The following is a 14,677-nucleotide window of genomic DNA, read 5'->3' as shown; positions in this document are numbered from 1 at the left end:
CGAGGCAACACTGATAACGATATACATTCACAATTAGAGTTCAGATGGTTAATTATCGATGTTTATCTGCAATTGTTATGGGTCAGAAACAGGAAAATGCGATGTTCTGAGTACGACAATATGGCAACGCTGTTCGCAACGTTGCCAAAGTGTCGTACTCAGCTGCTTATTTTTCCCGATTTCAGGCTAAAAAATGTCCCACCCACAAAACTAACGATACTTAGATTTCCCAACAAAAACTCCTAATGTATTCAGATGCAAACCTTTCCCTGAGTTGTGCTATAGCAGTGTCCGAAAATGGGAGAAAAATAGCTCTTCGATAGTACTCCTATGATTGATGATTGATTGATATAGTTTATTGTTGCAAGTAAAACAACAAAGGAGAAGGGAGGAACATGCCATTTGCTGTTGGAGGGTTAGCCTTAATTATGTTTCTGATGACCACTGATTGTTCAAGGCTTCTGGCTTCCGTACCTTTCCTCAGCTTGGGCAAAAAGTTGGTTGAACTTATTTCCATCACGATAGGACTGAAATGCATCTATGCAGCTCTGTACACTTCCAAGAGCATTATCAGTTCTTGTTGTGACCCCTACATCTTTTCTGGCAAGGGTTTAGTGACACTTAGAACTGAGGTGAGCACTTCCAAACTCATGAGAAAACCTGGGTCACTTATTGCTTTAGATTAGGCTTGGCTGCTGATTCTTCACCTAACGTGTTTTGCAGTAATTATTCTTAATCATTATTTCATTATTTACCTACCTCATTAACTGAATTATCCGGGGCATCAGCCGAGTCAGTGGTGACTTTCTTACACCAGATAGAGTACGTACGTGAAGTGTTTTGTGGCCAAGGAGGAAATATGTAAAGAATGGAAAGGCACAAATCCCAAGCCTGCCTGAATTCAAGGAATGACACACGCTACAGTAAAAAAGTACTACATAAACAGAAAATGAAATCTATCAATCATAATTTTCAGAAATTTGAAATTTGTGTTCAGAAAATATTATACGGATAACATGAATAGGCTATGTGAGCCTACGTCGTCAATGAATGTTTCTCAAAATAGATCACCTGCTCTTATTCAACTCAGCAGCTCCATTGTTCAGGTGCTGAACATACAATAGTCACTCAGCCACTCTACACTGTCCACTGCCAAGCACGAAATGGTCATTAAAGGTGGTAATATAGCGGCAAAGGTCGACCTTACAGGTCCCATACGCGTCTCGCGTCGCCTGCCACTCTCCCCGTCATAATACAGAATCATATTTCATACTCACCACTGTCACCAGACAAGTTCACTTGGTGCCTCTACAGTATAATTATATAGTCCTCCAATCACTTTGACTGCACCTTACACCTAAAATCAAGTAAATTTGAGAGGCAAGAAGGAGAGAAGGCACACTTACGACTTTCGTGCTCTCTCTCTCTCTGCCAGAGCCATCCCAATCTCGTATTCCTCTTCTTCCTGTCACCCGCTACAAACACCCGTCCGCCAGTTGGCAGCTTGACATCGCACTCTACACACAATTTTATGAGCCCATCATTTAACGCCTTACTTTTTTTTCATTCAGAGCAAACCTTATATCCTACCATTAACTCAAAACAAAACCAAAGGGGAAATAACTCGGTCACTCGGTGCCACTGAGCTCTCAACTCCACACACACACACACACACACACACACACACACACACACACATTCGTAATCGTAATACTAATATTTGGCTGGAGTAGGTAGGAAGACACCTACCGAACGGGCGCAAGCCACTCCCGGTGAGGTATATACGGGAGGTGAGAAGGGAGCTGAAGCCCTCCAAAGACCCTTCCCATGTCCTCACTAACCGTTTCCCTATTGTCTCACCAACACCGGAGAGTAGTTCAGCATGCTCTCTAAAGACAGATCCTCTCTTTATCCACACCACACTACATTCACATAACATATACACCTTTTCCCAAAATTAAAATTTCAAAATGGCTCAATTAAGCAATGCCTCGGAGTTCCCGCCTGGGGGGGGGACCACAAATTCCCACAGGAGGACTCCCTTCTGGCTGCCGACCCGAGAGGTGTCTTGATAACTCCTCGAACCTCTTTCTTCTCAATTTCTGCAACATTCGCGGTCTTCGCTCTAATTTTCATTCTGTGGAACATCATCTCTCCTCCTCTAAACCTCACCTTCTCTTCCTTACCGAAACACAGGTTTCTGAGGCTACTGACAGCAATCTCTACTCTGTTCCCTCCTACTATCTCTATCCTAAATTTCAATCCAAAGCTGGATGTTGCGCCTACGTGCGCAACGACATCACTTGCTCTCGTGCCCACGACCTTGACTCTTCTGAATTTTCCACCATCTGGTTAAGACTTCACTGTCATTCTATTACTAAATACATCTGTGCTGTTTATCTCTCACCTAACTCTACCAACTATGTAAAATTCTTTGACTATTTGAATTCTAAAGTGGAGCACATCTTGACCCACTCTCCTTCGCTGAAATCTCCATCCTAGGAGATTTCAATGTTCACCACCAGCTTTGGCTTTCATCCTCTTTCACTGACCATCCTGGTGAACAAGCCTACAACTTTGCTATCCTCAACGACCTAGAGCAGTTGGTCCAGCACCCTACACGTATTCCTGACCGTCTTGGAGATCGGCCCAACATTCTAGACCTCTTCCTTACCTCAAACCCTTCTGCTTATTCTGTCAAACTGTTCTCTCCGTTGGGCTCCTCCGATCACAATCTTATTTCCGCATCCTGTCCTATCGCTCCTGTACATCCTCTGGACCCACCGAAGAGGCGATGCTTCTGGCATTTTGCTTCAGCTCGGTGGGACGACCTGAGGATGTACTTTTCCGATTTCCCGTGGAATGATTATTGCTTCCAGGATAGAGACTCTGTGTGTGCTCAGCGCATCACAGAGGTGATTGTCTCTGGAATGGAGGCATACATTCCTCGTTCTTTCTCTACTCCTCACGCTAAAAAGCCTTGGTTTAATCACGCTTGTTCTCGTGCTGTCAATGATAGAGAGGTAGCTCACAAAAGATATCAGAGCCTTCAAACTAATGCTAATTATGAACTTTACATTTCTGCCCGAAATCGTGCCAAATCTATTCTCCGACTAACCAAAAATTCTTTCATTAATAGAAAATGTCAAAACCTTGCTTTCTCTAACTCTTCCCGTGACTTCTGGCATCTAGCCAAAAACATCTCCTCCAACTTCACTTCTTCATCTTTCCCTCCACTCCTCAGTCCTGACGGCAACACTGCCGTCTCATCTATCTCTAAGGCTGAACTCTTCTCTCAAACTTTTTCTAAAAACTCCACTCTGGACGATTCTGGGCATATTCCTCCTACTCATCCCCCTCTGACTCCTTTATGCCTGTTATAAAGATTCTTCAAAATGATGTTTTCTATGCCCTCTCTGGCCTCAATCCTCAGAAGGCTTATGGACCTGATGGAGTGCCTCCTATTGTCCTTAAAAATGTGCCTCCGTGCTGTCACCCTGCCTGGTCAAACTCTTTCGCCTCTGCCTGTCAACATCTACCTTTCCTTCTTGCTGGAAGTATGCCTTCACACAGCCTGTACCTAAGAAGGGTGACCGCTCCAATCCCTCAAACTACCGTCCTATTGCTTTACTTTCTTGTCTATCTAAAGCTTTTGAATCAATCCTTAACCGTAAGATTCAAAAGCACCTTTCCACTTCTGACCTTCTATCTGATCGCCAGTATGGGTTCCGCAAGGGCGTTCTACTGGTGATCTCCAGCCTTCTTAACTGACTCTTGGTCATCCTCTCTTAGCCGTTTCGGTGAAACTTTTGCTATTGCGCTGGACATATCAAAAGCTTTTGATAGGGTCTGGCACAAATCTTTGCTTTCTAAACTACCCTCCTACGGTTTCTATCCTTCTCTCTGTACCTTTATCTCCAGTTTCCTCTCTGACCGTTCTATTTCTGCCGTGGTAGACGGTCACTGTTCTTCCCCTAAATCTATTAACAGTGGTGTCCCAGGGTTCTGTCCTATCTCCCACTCTTTTCTGTTGTTCATTGATGATCTTCTTTCCAAAACGAACTGTCCTATCCATTCCTACGCCGATGATTCCACTCTGCATTATTCAACTTCTTTTAATAGAAGACCCACCCTTCAGGAACTTAACGACTCAAGGCTGGAGGCTGCAGAACGCTTAGCCTCAGACCTTACTATTATTTCCGATTGGGGCAAGAAGAACCTGGTGTCCTTCAACGCCTCAAAACACAGTTTCTCCACCTATCCACTCGACACAATCTTCCAAACAACTATCCCTATTCTTTGACAACACCCAGCTATCACCTTCCTCAACACTAAACATCCTCGGTCTATCCTTAACTCAAAATCTCAACTGGAAACTTCATATCTCATCTCTTACTAAATCAGCTTCCTCGAGGCTGGGCGTTCTGTACCGTCTCCGCCAGTTCTTCTCCCCTGCACAGTTGCTGTCCATATACAGGGGCCTTGTCCGCCCTCGTATGGAGTATGCATCTCATGTATGGGGGGGCTCCACTCACACAGCTCTTCTGGACAGAGTGGAGGCAAAGGCTCTTCGTCTCATCAGCTCTCCTCCTCATACTGATAGTCTTCTACCTCTTAAATTCCGCCGCAATGTTGCATAACTTTCTATCTTCTATCGATATTTCCACGCTGACTGCTCTTCTGAACTTGCTAACTGCATGCCTCCCCCCCTCCCGCGGCCCCGCTGCACTCGACTTTCTACTCATGCTCATCCCTATACTGTCCAAACCCCTTATGCAAGAGTTAACCAGCATCTTCACTCTTTCATCCCTCACGCTGGTAAACTCTGGAACAATCTTCCTTCATCTGTATTTCCTCCTGCCTACGACTTGAACTCTTTCAAGAGGAGGGTATCAGGACACCTCTCCTCCCGAAACTGACTTATCTTTCGGCCACCTCTTTGGATTCTTTTTAGGAGCAGCGAGTAGCGGGCTTTTTTTATTTTATTAATGTATACTTTTTTGTGCCCTTGAGCTGTCTCCTTTGCTGTAAAAAAAAAAAAAAATACATATTCCTATTATTTTCCCGTAACATTTATTTATTCATTATTATTTTTCTTTGCAAATGGGGGGGGGCATGTCACCCCCCCCCCCCCCCCCCTCGGTACGCCACTGCTTAGAAGGCTTACGGTGCGTCCTTTACCTTTACCGAGGTGCCAGTCTTGTGACGTCGGCGATCACGGACCTCCATCTCTCCCCATCATCAGCCATTCTCATAACTTCTGCCACACTGTGTCTTCCATCCATGTCTTGTAGCAGGCTATCCATAAATTTAATTCTTTGACGTCCTCTTGCTCCTCTTCCTTCCACTCTTCCAAGCAAGCAGTCACTTTCTAGTCCTCTCCTTCTTAGCACATGACCCAGAAACTTTAGTTGTCGCCTTCTTATACTTTTCATTAATTGCCTATCTACTGCTGCTCTTCGCAGAGCTTCCTGGTTTGTCACACTGTCTGTCCAGGGAATTCTCAACATTCTCCTTAAAAACACATTTCCGCCGCGTCTATCTTTTTCTTTGTATTTGCTATGATTGTCCATGTTTCGCAACCATATAGTAAAGTTGACCACACAAAACATTTTAATAATCTCAATCGCATTTCCATATTCATACTCAAATTATTCAGCAGTTTCCTCATATTTCCGAATGCCGTCTTTGCTATACATATTCTCCTGCCTATTTCCTTCTCACTTCCTCCGTCTTCACTAATCATGCTCCCAAGGTAATTAAATTTTTATACTTGCTCAATAAGCCTTTCACCAATCCGTATCCCCACTCGAAATTTGCTTTTTCTTTGTAACCACCATAACCACTGTTTTACTGGCATTGATTTTTAACCCTTTTCGCTCACAGCTCTCCTGTATCCTGTACACCAGTGCTTGTAGTTTCTCCTCTGAGTCAGCCAAAAGTACAGTGTCGTCTACATACTTTATATTGTTAACATTTCTACCTCCAATTAAAATTCCATCCATATCTTCCAATTCTTCTGTCACTCGTTGATCGTATAGAGAAAAGAAGTCTGGCGACAGGACACACCCCTGTCTGACTCCTCTTGTAATCTGTACCCAGTCTGTCTTCTCCTATCTCCTCATCCCTGGTCTGTCAAATTCCCATCTTTGTTTTTTCATCTCTTCCGCTGGTAATCTCTGGAACAGCCTTCCCTCGCCTGTATTTCCTCCTGCCTACAACTTTAGCTCTTTGAAGAGGAGATTATCGTGACATCTCTCCTTTCGAAGTTGACCTCTCTCCTGGCCTCTCATTATTTTCCCTCTGAATCTCAAGTTGTTGTTGTCCTTATCTTCTTTCTCCGTTCTTGTTTTTGTTCTTCTTTATCCGTTGTTCTTCGTATCCTTCATTTACCTTTCTTGTTGTTCCTCATCTTCTCCACCATATATATGTTTCTTGTTCTTTTTTTTTTGTTTTTTTTTGCTTTTGTTTCTTTTTTTTTTTTGTTCTTTGTCTTCCATTTCCTCTTTTTCTTCGTTTATTTTTTTTTTCATGTTCGTCTTCTGGTTGTAGCGTTATTGTTGTTGTTGTTGTTGTTGTTGTTGTTGTTGTCATTTGAGCAGGTTCTAGCGGGCTTTTTTTCTTGAGCTTCCTCCCTTGCTATAAAAACAAACTTTGCAGACAATACGGAAAAAACGACGTAGCCGGCACTCACGTGATCAGTAAATTTCTGTGCATAACACTAGCATGTCTGCAATGACACGGGGAGAGAGAGAGAGAGAGAGAGAGAGAGAGAGAGAGAGAGAGAGAGAGAGAGAGAGAGAGAGAGAGAGAGAGAGAGAGAGAGAGAGAGAGAGAGAGAGAGAGAGAGAGAGAGAGAGAGAGAGAGAGAGGGTATGAATGATACATGAAGCTGCTGCATATATTTATTTTCTTGGGGCGGTTATTGTAGAACACTATAAGGATGCTACTGTTCCTCGTTTAAGTTTTATCAGCTGACTTGGCTTACCAGCGATATGATTTTAAACAAAGAAACATCGTGGGCAAGAGGTAAACTGAAAGGGTTGCAGGTGTAATAATGAATTCGTGCCCGTACAGATACATTGGAGTAGTGATTGCATCGTCCACGGAGTGAGCGTGAAAATCAAGGAACGTTTGACTTAGATGATGGTATACTTGATAGTGACACCGCGGCTTCTCCTCCTGGTGCCTTGATAAGCTGCATACATCTCATTGGTCTCGGATGTCAGAGGTGAAGACACTACCCTCTTGCCGCAGATAATTAAGCTGGTGTCTGGCGGGTACATCCTCTCACTCCTCCCGTTCAGCAGAAGCCAGTCAATTGCACAGTTCCTTGTCCCTCGAATCCTAGATGTAACTTCGTCGACCTGCACGCGACTTCCAGAAGGAGCCTTTGGACAAAAAAAAAGAAAAAAGAAAAGAGTTGCGTTAGCTTAGAGGTAGATATGGAACGGGCCTCTGATGTTTCACTGGCGACCTGCTCGAAGAAAAATGGGTGTTTGAAGGGGGGATGAGCAAGTGATAATGTTATAAATCACTGGAGTGTTGGAGGAAGCAAGCGCATAGTACGTGTGGAGGACTCAAGTTTAATGTAACCTTTTGTGGAGTTGGTGGTGATTGTTTTAACCCCTTGAGTACGGATTTCCTACCAGAAGACCTCACCAAGCTACAGGAATGGAACAAAAACTGGCTGCTACAATTCAATGAAGAAAAATGTAAGGTCCTGCATCTTGGGAGGGGATATTCAGCACACCAATACCACATGGGAAACACTCCACTATCCACCACAGAGGCAGAGAAAGACCTGGGAGTGTATGTTACCAGGCTACCAGTGAAGGGATATCCAGCACACCAATACCACATGGGAAACACTCCACTATCCACCACAGAGGCAGAGAAAGACCTGGGAGTGTATGTAACCAGGCTACCAGTGAAGGGATATCCAGCACACCAATACCACATGGGAAACACTCCACTATCCACCACAGAGGCAGAGAAAGACCTGGGAGTGTATGTAACCAGGCTACCAGTGAAGGGATATCCAGCACACCAATACCACATGGGAAACACTCCACTATCCAACACAGAGGCAGAGAAAGACCTGGGAGTGTATGTCACCAGGCTACCAGTGAAGGGATATCCAGCACACCAATACCACATGGGAAACACTCCACTATCCAACACAGAGGCAGAGAAAGACCTGGGACTATATGTTACCAGGCTACCAGTGAAGGGATATCCAGCACACCAATACCACATGGGAAACACTCCACTATCCACCACAGAGGCAGAGAAGGACCTGGGAGTGTATGTTACCAGGCTACCAGTGAAGGGATATCCAGCACACCAATACCACATGGGAAACACTTCACTATCCACCACAGAGGCAGAGAAAGACCTGGGAGTATGTTTTACCAGGCTACCAGTGAAGGCCAAATTCGTGCCAATCGCAGCGGACGGGATAAGGTTTGATGAAAATAGAAGACATGACCAAACAAATCTCTTGTCGACACCCCCGCAGGAGTGGCAGTGTTGTGGAGAGAGACACATACTAATACCTTTCTTGTGTTACATCAGTTTTTACCTGGATTCGGTATTCGCAGTATTTTTCTGCTGGAGGGGAAGTTATTGTGCCAGTCTGACCAACAGCTGCCGTGATTATCTGTGGATGGATACCATTGTGATTATGATACCAGGCTTGACGGTGCATCGAGCAGGGATTATAAGCAGCTCTCGTATGTGCTTGTACGATGGGTCGAATTCAAATACAAACTATGTTCCATAATTTATCTTACTATTATTAAACACAAAAAAATATATACAATGGATAATATTATACATCTACTGTCAATATGTCCATCTGGCGAGAATCTCAACTTAGCAAGCAGCACAGTAACTGTTGTATATTGCCGAGGTAGCGAAGCTCAGATAAATCCACATGTTCCTTAAAGGGCTACTATTACGCTGGGCAAATTTTCCGTGGATCTTCAGTCAAACCACGATTTCCGCTGGCGTGGTTCTTATTTGTTTCGTGTTATTGTTGATGATGATGATGGTGAGTAATACCGTTTTCCTTCGGTGAAATCTTCCGTAGCTTTGGAAGATCGTGTACACGTCAGATAACCACGGAAATATGAGAACCACGCCAGCGGAAATCGTGGTTTGACTGAAGATCCACGGAAAATTTGCCCAGTGTAATAGGGTGGTATTATAAGACAGTTTCACTTCTCACATCAACTCTTTCTAAAGGTCAAAAAAGGTGTCAGTCGGGTTCTAATGAGTGGTTCTTTAGGCTCATGCTACTGGGGAAGGGTCAAACTACCACCAGGGTAAAAAAAACTACTCCTGGAAATGCCCTAACTCATACGAAAGCCTTGTCAAATATGTGAACTTGGGCGACGAAATGTTTTAAAATACGGCCCTAGTCCCTTTACCTGGTGACAACTTAGCAAGCAGCACAGTTGTGTATTGCCGGAGAAGTTCAGATAAATCCACAACGTTCCTTACCTGGTGACAACTTGTGGTTGCAGGCGTGAAGGAGATGTTGTAGCCCTGATAGGTTCTCTTGGGGTTGGTGAAGAATCTCGAGTTGAAATTGAAAGATGGCGATGTAAAAACTCTCCCTGATCGAGATCCACACAACCTGGTGATTAAATTAAGAACAAGGTTATAGATTTTTTTTTTTTTTTTACGTCTACGCTTATAGCGCCGGTAGGCTCGCTTGAGGGGCCTGGATGGTGTTCGGCCCCAGCCCGTTATGGCGCAGGCAAGTGTTTATAGTGGCGCCATCTTCTCTTGGCTCATGCTGCCCCCGGAACTCGTTCTTGATTCACTTGGACGGTTTCCTCTAGAGTCCAGGTTGATGGGTGGTCTTCAGGACAGCATGTGGGTAGTTTTAAGCCACTCGGCGGTGACTGAAAAATCCGAGGTGGTAGCGTGGGGATTCGAACTCGCGTCGTCCATCCCGCGGTGAATGTGGGCCCACCACGCTACCACTCAGCCACCGCCTACCCAGCGTCGTCTATAGTGGCATCGTCAACGTTACCAGATTGTTGTACTTGGCGTATTGTTTTTGCCGATTTCTGACCAAAAACTATCGTACCCACAAAGATAACGATATGCATTTATAATTATCGTTAAAATCGGTAATCATTGATGCTCTTTTTTTTGCAATATTTATGGGCCAGAAACAGGAAAATACAATGCTATGCGTACGGTAATCTGGTAACGTTGGGTATCGTTCCCATCTACTCGTTGCCAACCAAACATGTGAATTAAGTATGGAAACCCACGTCGCTCTTCCTCCTTAATATAAGAACATAAGAACATAAGAACGTTGGAGTCTGCAAGAGCCGGTAGGCCTGTACAAGGCAGCTCCTTTGAACCTAAGCTCCCGTGAATCTAACCCCACCTAATATCGCTGTCCATGAATTTATCTAATCTATTTTTGAATGTGACAATTGTATTGGCACTCACCACATGACTGCTAAGCCTATTCCACTCATCCACCACCTTGTTAGTAAACCAATTTTTGCCTATGTCCCTGTTGAATCTGAATTTATAAAGTTTAAACCTATTACTTCGGGTCCTACCCGGTTCTCTTACCAACAAAACCTTATGAATGTCTCCCTTATTAAAGCCCTTCATCCATTTAGAAACCTCGCCATAACTCTCCGTGTCGAGGTACAAAACGCCCAACCATTCTATTAACACACTAATGCAACAACTACCCATTAAACAAGCGGACCATCCCTTGACACCTACCCTTACCTGCCGCTGTATAAGGGGTGCTTCGTGGTGCAGTGGTTAGCACACACGGGTCACAATCGAGAGAGCCCGGGTTCGATTCCCGGGCGGAGTTGAAAAATTTAGGCGGCTTTTCCGATACCCTACGCCCCTGTCCACCCAGCAGTGAATGGGTACCAGGTATTAATTGGGGGTTGTGTTCCGTCTCCTGGGGTCTATTCCCTTCTCCTATAACTCCTTCCCCCTCCTGTCTCTCTCCGGCATATGACCACAGATGTTCCCTTCTCCTATAACTCCTTCCCCCTCCTGTCTCTCTCCAGCATATGACCACAGATGTTCTCGTCTCCTATAACTCCTTCCCCCTCCTGTCTCTCTCCGGCATATGACCACAGATGTTCCCTTCTCCTATAACTCCTTCCCCCTCCTGTCTCTCTCCAGCATATGACCACAGATGTTCCCTTCTATAATTCCTTCCCCCTCCTGTCTCTCTCCGGCATATGACCACAGATGTTCCCTTCTCCTATAACTCCTTCCCCCTCCTGTCTCTCTCCGGCATATGACCACAGATGTTCCCTTCTCCTATAACTCCTTCCCCCTCCTGTCTCTCTCCGGCATATGACCACAGATGTTCCCTTCTCCTATAATTCCTTCCCCACCCGTCTCCCTCCTGCATATGACCACAGATATTCCCTTCTATAATTCCTTCCCCTCCTGTCTCTCTCCGGCATATGACCACAGATGTTCCCTTCTATAATTCCTTCCCCTCCTGTCTCTCTCCGGCATATGACCACAGATGTTCCCTTCTATAATTCCTTCCCCTCCTGTCTCTCTCCGGCATATGACCACAGATATTCCCTTCTATAAGTCCTTCCCCTCCTGTCTCTCTCCGGCATATGACCACAGATGTTCCCTTCTCCTATAATTCCTTCCCCTCCTGTCTCTCTCCAGCATTTGACCACAGATGTTCCCTTCTCCTATAACTCCTTCCCCCTCCTGTCTCTCTCCAGCATATGACCACAGATGTTCCCTTCTATAATTCCTTCCCCCTCCTGTCTCTCTCCGGCATATGACCACAGATGTTCCCTTCTCCTATAAGTCCTTCTCCCTCCTGTCTCTCTCCGGCATATGACCACAGATGTTCCCTTCTCCTATAACTCCTTCCCCCTCCTGTCTCTCTCCGGCATATGACCACAGATGTTCCCTTCTCCTATAAGTCCTTCCCCCTCCTGTCTCTCTCCGGCATATGACCACAGATGTTCCCTTCTCCTATAAGTCCTTCTCCCTCCTGTCTCTCTCCGGCATATGACCACAGATGTTCCCTTCTATAATTCCTTCCCCCTCCTGTCTCTCTCCAGCATATGACCACAGATGTTCTCTTCTATAAGTCCTTCTCCCTCCTGTCTCTCTCCGGCATATGACCACAGATGTTCCCTTCTCCTATAACTCCTTCCCCCTCCTGTCTCTCTCAGGCATATGACCACAGATGTTCCTTCTATAACTCCTTCCCCTCCTGTCTCTCTCCGGCATATGACCACAGATGTTCCTTCTCTATAACTCCTTCCCCTCCTGTCTCTCTCCTCCGGCATATGACCACAGATGTTCCCTTCTATAATTCCTTCCCTCCTGTCTCTCTCTCCGGCATATGACCACAGATGTTCCCTTCTATAATTCCTTCCCCCTCCTGTCTCTCTCCGGCATATGACCACAGATGTTCCCTTCTATAACTCCTTCCCCCTCCTGTCTCTCTCCGGCATATGACCACAGATGTTGCCTTCTCCTAATTCCTTCCCTCCTGTCTCTCTCTCCGGCATATGACCACAGATGTTCCTTTCCTATAATTCCTTCCCTCCTGTCTCTCTCCGGCATATGACCACAGATGTTGCCTTCTCCTAATATTCCTTCCCCCTCCTGTCTCTCTCCGGCATATGACCACATATTATGTTGCCTTTTATAATTCCTTCCCCCTCCTGTCTGTCTCCGGTATATGACCACAGATGTTGCCTTCTCCTAATATTCCTTCCCCCTCCTGTCTCTCTCCGGCATATGACCACAGATGTTGCCTTCTCCTAATATTCCTTCCCCCTCTGTCTCTCTCCGGTATATGACCACAGATGTTGCCTTCTCCTATAACTCCTTCCCCGTCCTGTCTCTCTCCGGTATATGAATACAGATGTTGCCTTCTCCTATAACTCCTTCCCCCTCCTGTCTCTCTCCGTCACATGACCACAGAAATTGCGCCGACTAAACGAAACTTTCCAACTTTTCCGCTGTATAAGGCATCACCTGTTACTGTACATCTTAAACATACACACTCACACCTTTAGTCACTCAAGCAACAAACCACACACGCTACTCACGTTCTCGTTCGATTGTACAAGAATGTTAACTCGACGCCATCCACGCATCTCCTTCTCCTGGCTCTCTGCAGCGTGAACGTTTCCAGTTTCAGCGTCAACATGGATCTCGTCTGAACATGCAAAGGAACACTTCAATAAGCCCTGACTCGTTTGCCTGTATGCGGGTTTGCTACAAAAATATCGTGGCACCTTTTATCACTCCACTACTACGTCGAGTGGAATTATTATTGTGGACACTTTGTGAACTGCCTGAGTCATATTGTTAGTGGCGTGTTTCGAGGATATATATATATATATATATATATATATATATATATATATATATATATATATATATATATATATATATATATATATATATATATATATATATATATATATATATATATATATATGTGTGTGTGTGTGTGTGTGTGTGTGTGTGTGTGTGTGTGTGTTTACAGGAAAGGAGACAGCACAAGGGCACACAAAAAAGGAAACAATAAAAAAAAAATAGCCCGCTACTCGCTGCTCCTGTAAAGAGTCCGAAGAGGTGGCCGAAAGAGCAGTCAATTACGTGAGAAGAGGTGTCCTGATACCCTCCTCTTGATTGTGTGTGTGTGTGTGTGTGTGTGTGTGTGTGTGTGTGTGTAAAATTCACTTTCTTATTTGAAAGTCTTTTTATTTATTTATTATTTTATTTTTTACGTGTACGCCTATAGCGCCGGTAGGCTTGCCTGAGGGGCCTGGATGGTACTTGACCCCATCCCGTCATGGCGCAGGCAAGTGTTTATAGTGGCGCCATCTTCTCAGCTTCCAGGAAATGCGAGAGATATATAGTGTATGCCCTGACTACTTAGATATGATCAGCGTCAAGGCGTTTTATAACAGTAATTCTTGATTTGAACAATAAAATGGAATTGCAGACAGAACAATGATCTTAGGCAGTGCACTAAGGGCCGCTTTCACAGTCACTTTGTTTTGATCGTTACCAATGGCGGCGATCGCGCTATAGTATTTCCACGTAAAACTGGCCGATTGGGTAGTGGCGGCTGCGGGGTTAGCCTAGCCCCGCACCTTGCCACCCACCCTTAACACCTCTCGCTTCCTCTGCAGCCGCCACTACCCCATAGGATAGTTTCACGTGGAAAACTATAGCGTCGATCTCTGCCATTGGTAACGATAAAAACAAACAAAGTGACTGTGAAAGCGGCCCTAACTCGGCTTTCTCCTCCTCTGGTATAGAATATCATGTCTCGTAATATCATGGACGCCTTGTGACGCTGGAATGAGCTATTACTTGCCTCGCCCACCACGGCCAGAAAAGTAAGGCACATACCGAAAACCCTCGCACTGCGCAGTTGAAGTTATTCGGGTAGTTGGTGATGCCGAAGCCGGGGGAGGACCAGTAGAACACTCCGTTGACAGCCTGAATTAAACATCTAGGTGGTAGTGGGCTGGTGGTGGTGGTGGTGGTTGTTGCTGTGGTGGTGGTGGGTTCTGTAGTGGTGGTGGTGGGTTCTGTAGTGGTGGTTGTTGCTGTGGTGGTGGTGGGTTCTGTAGTGGTGATTGTTGCGGTGGTGGTGGGTTCTGTA

General features: G+C 45.2%; 1 long non-coding RNA gene across 1 annotated transcript; it reads right to left on the bottom strand.

Moving 5' to 3' along the window:
• Window positions 1-6,892: 6,892 nt before the first annotated feature.
• LOC126990681 (uncharacterized) lies at window positions 6,893-14,651 on the bottom strand. The gene is made up of 5 exons (XR_007744639.1): window positions 14,422-14,651; window positions 13,104-13,213; window positions 9,508-9,643; window positions 8,585-8,662; window positions 6,893-7,391 (listed from the first exon to the last, which is right to left on the bottom strand). It is a non-coding gene; the product is annotated as an uncharacterized LOC126990681 (long non-coding RNA).
• Window positions 14,652-14,677: the final 26 nt, after the last annotated feature.

This window comes from Eriocheir sinensis, unplaced genomic scaffold (assembly GCF_024679095.1).
Source record: "Eriocheir sinensis breed Jianghai 21 unplaced genomic scaffold, ASM2467909v1 Scaffold19, whole genome shotgun sequence".
Classification (NCBI taxonomy): domain Eukaryota; kingdom Metazoa; phylum Arthropoda; class Malacostraca; order Decapoda; family Varunidae; genus Eriocheir; species Eriocheir sinensis.
Note: the sequence above shows the minus strand (reverse complement) of the source record. Positions and strands in the feature narration are given on the sequence as shown.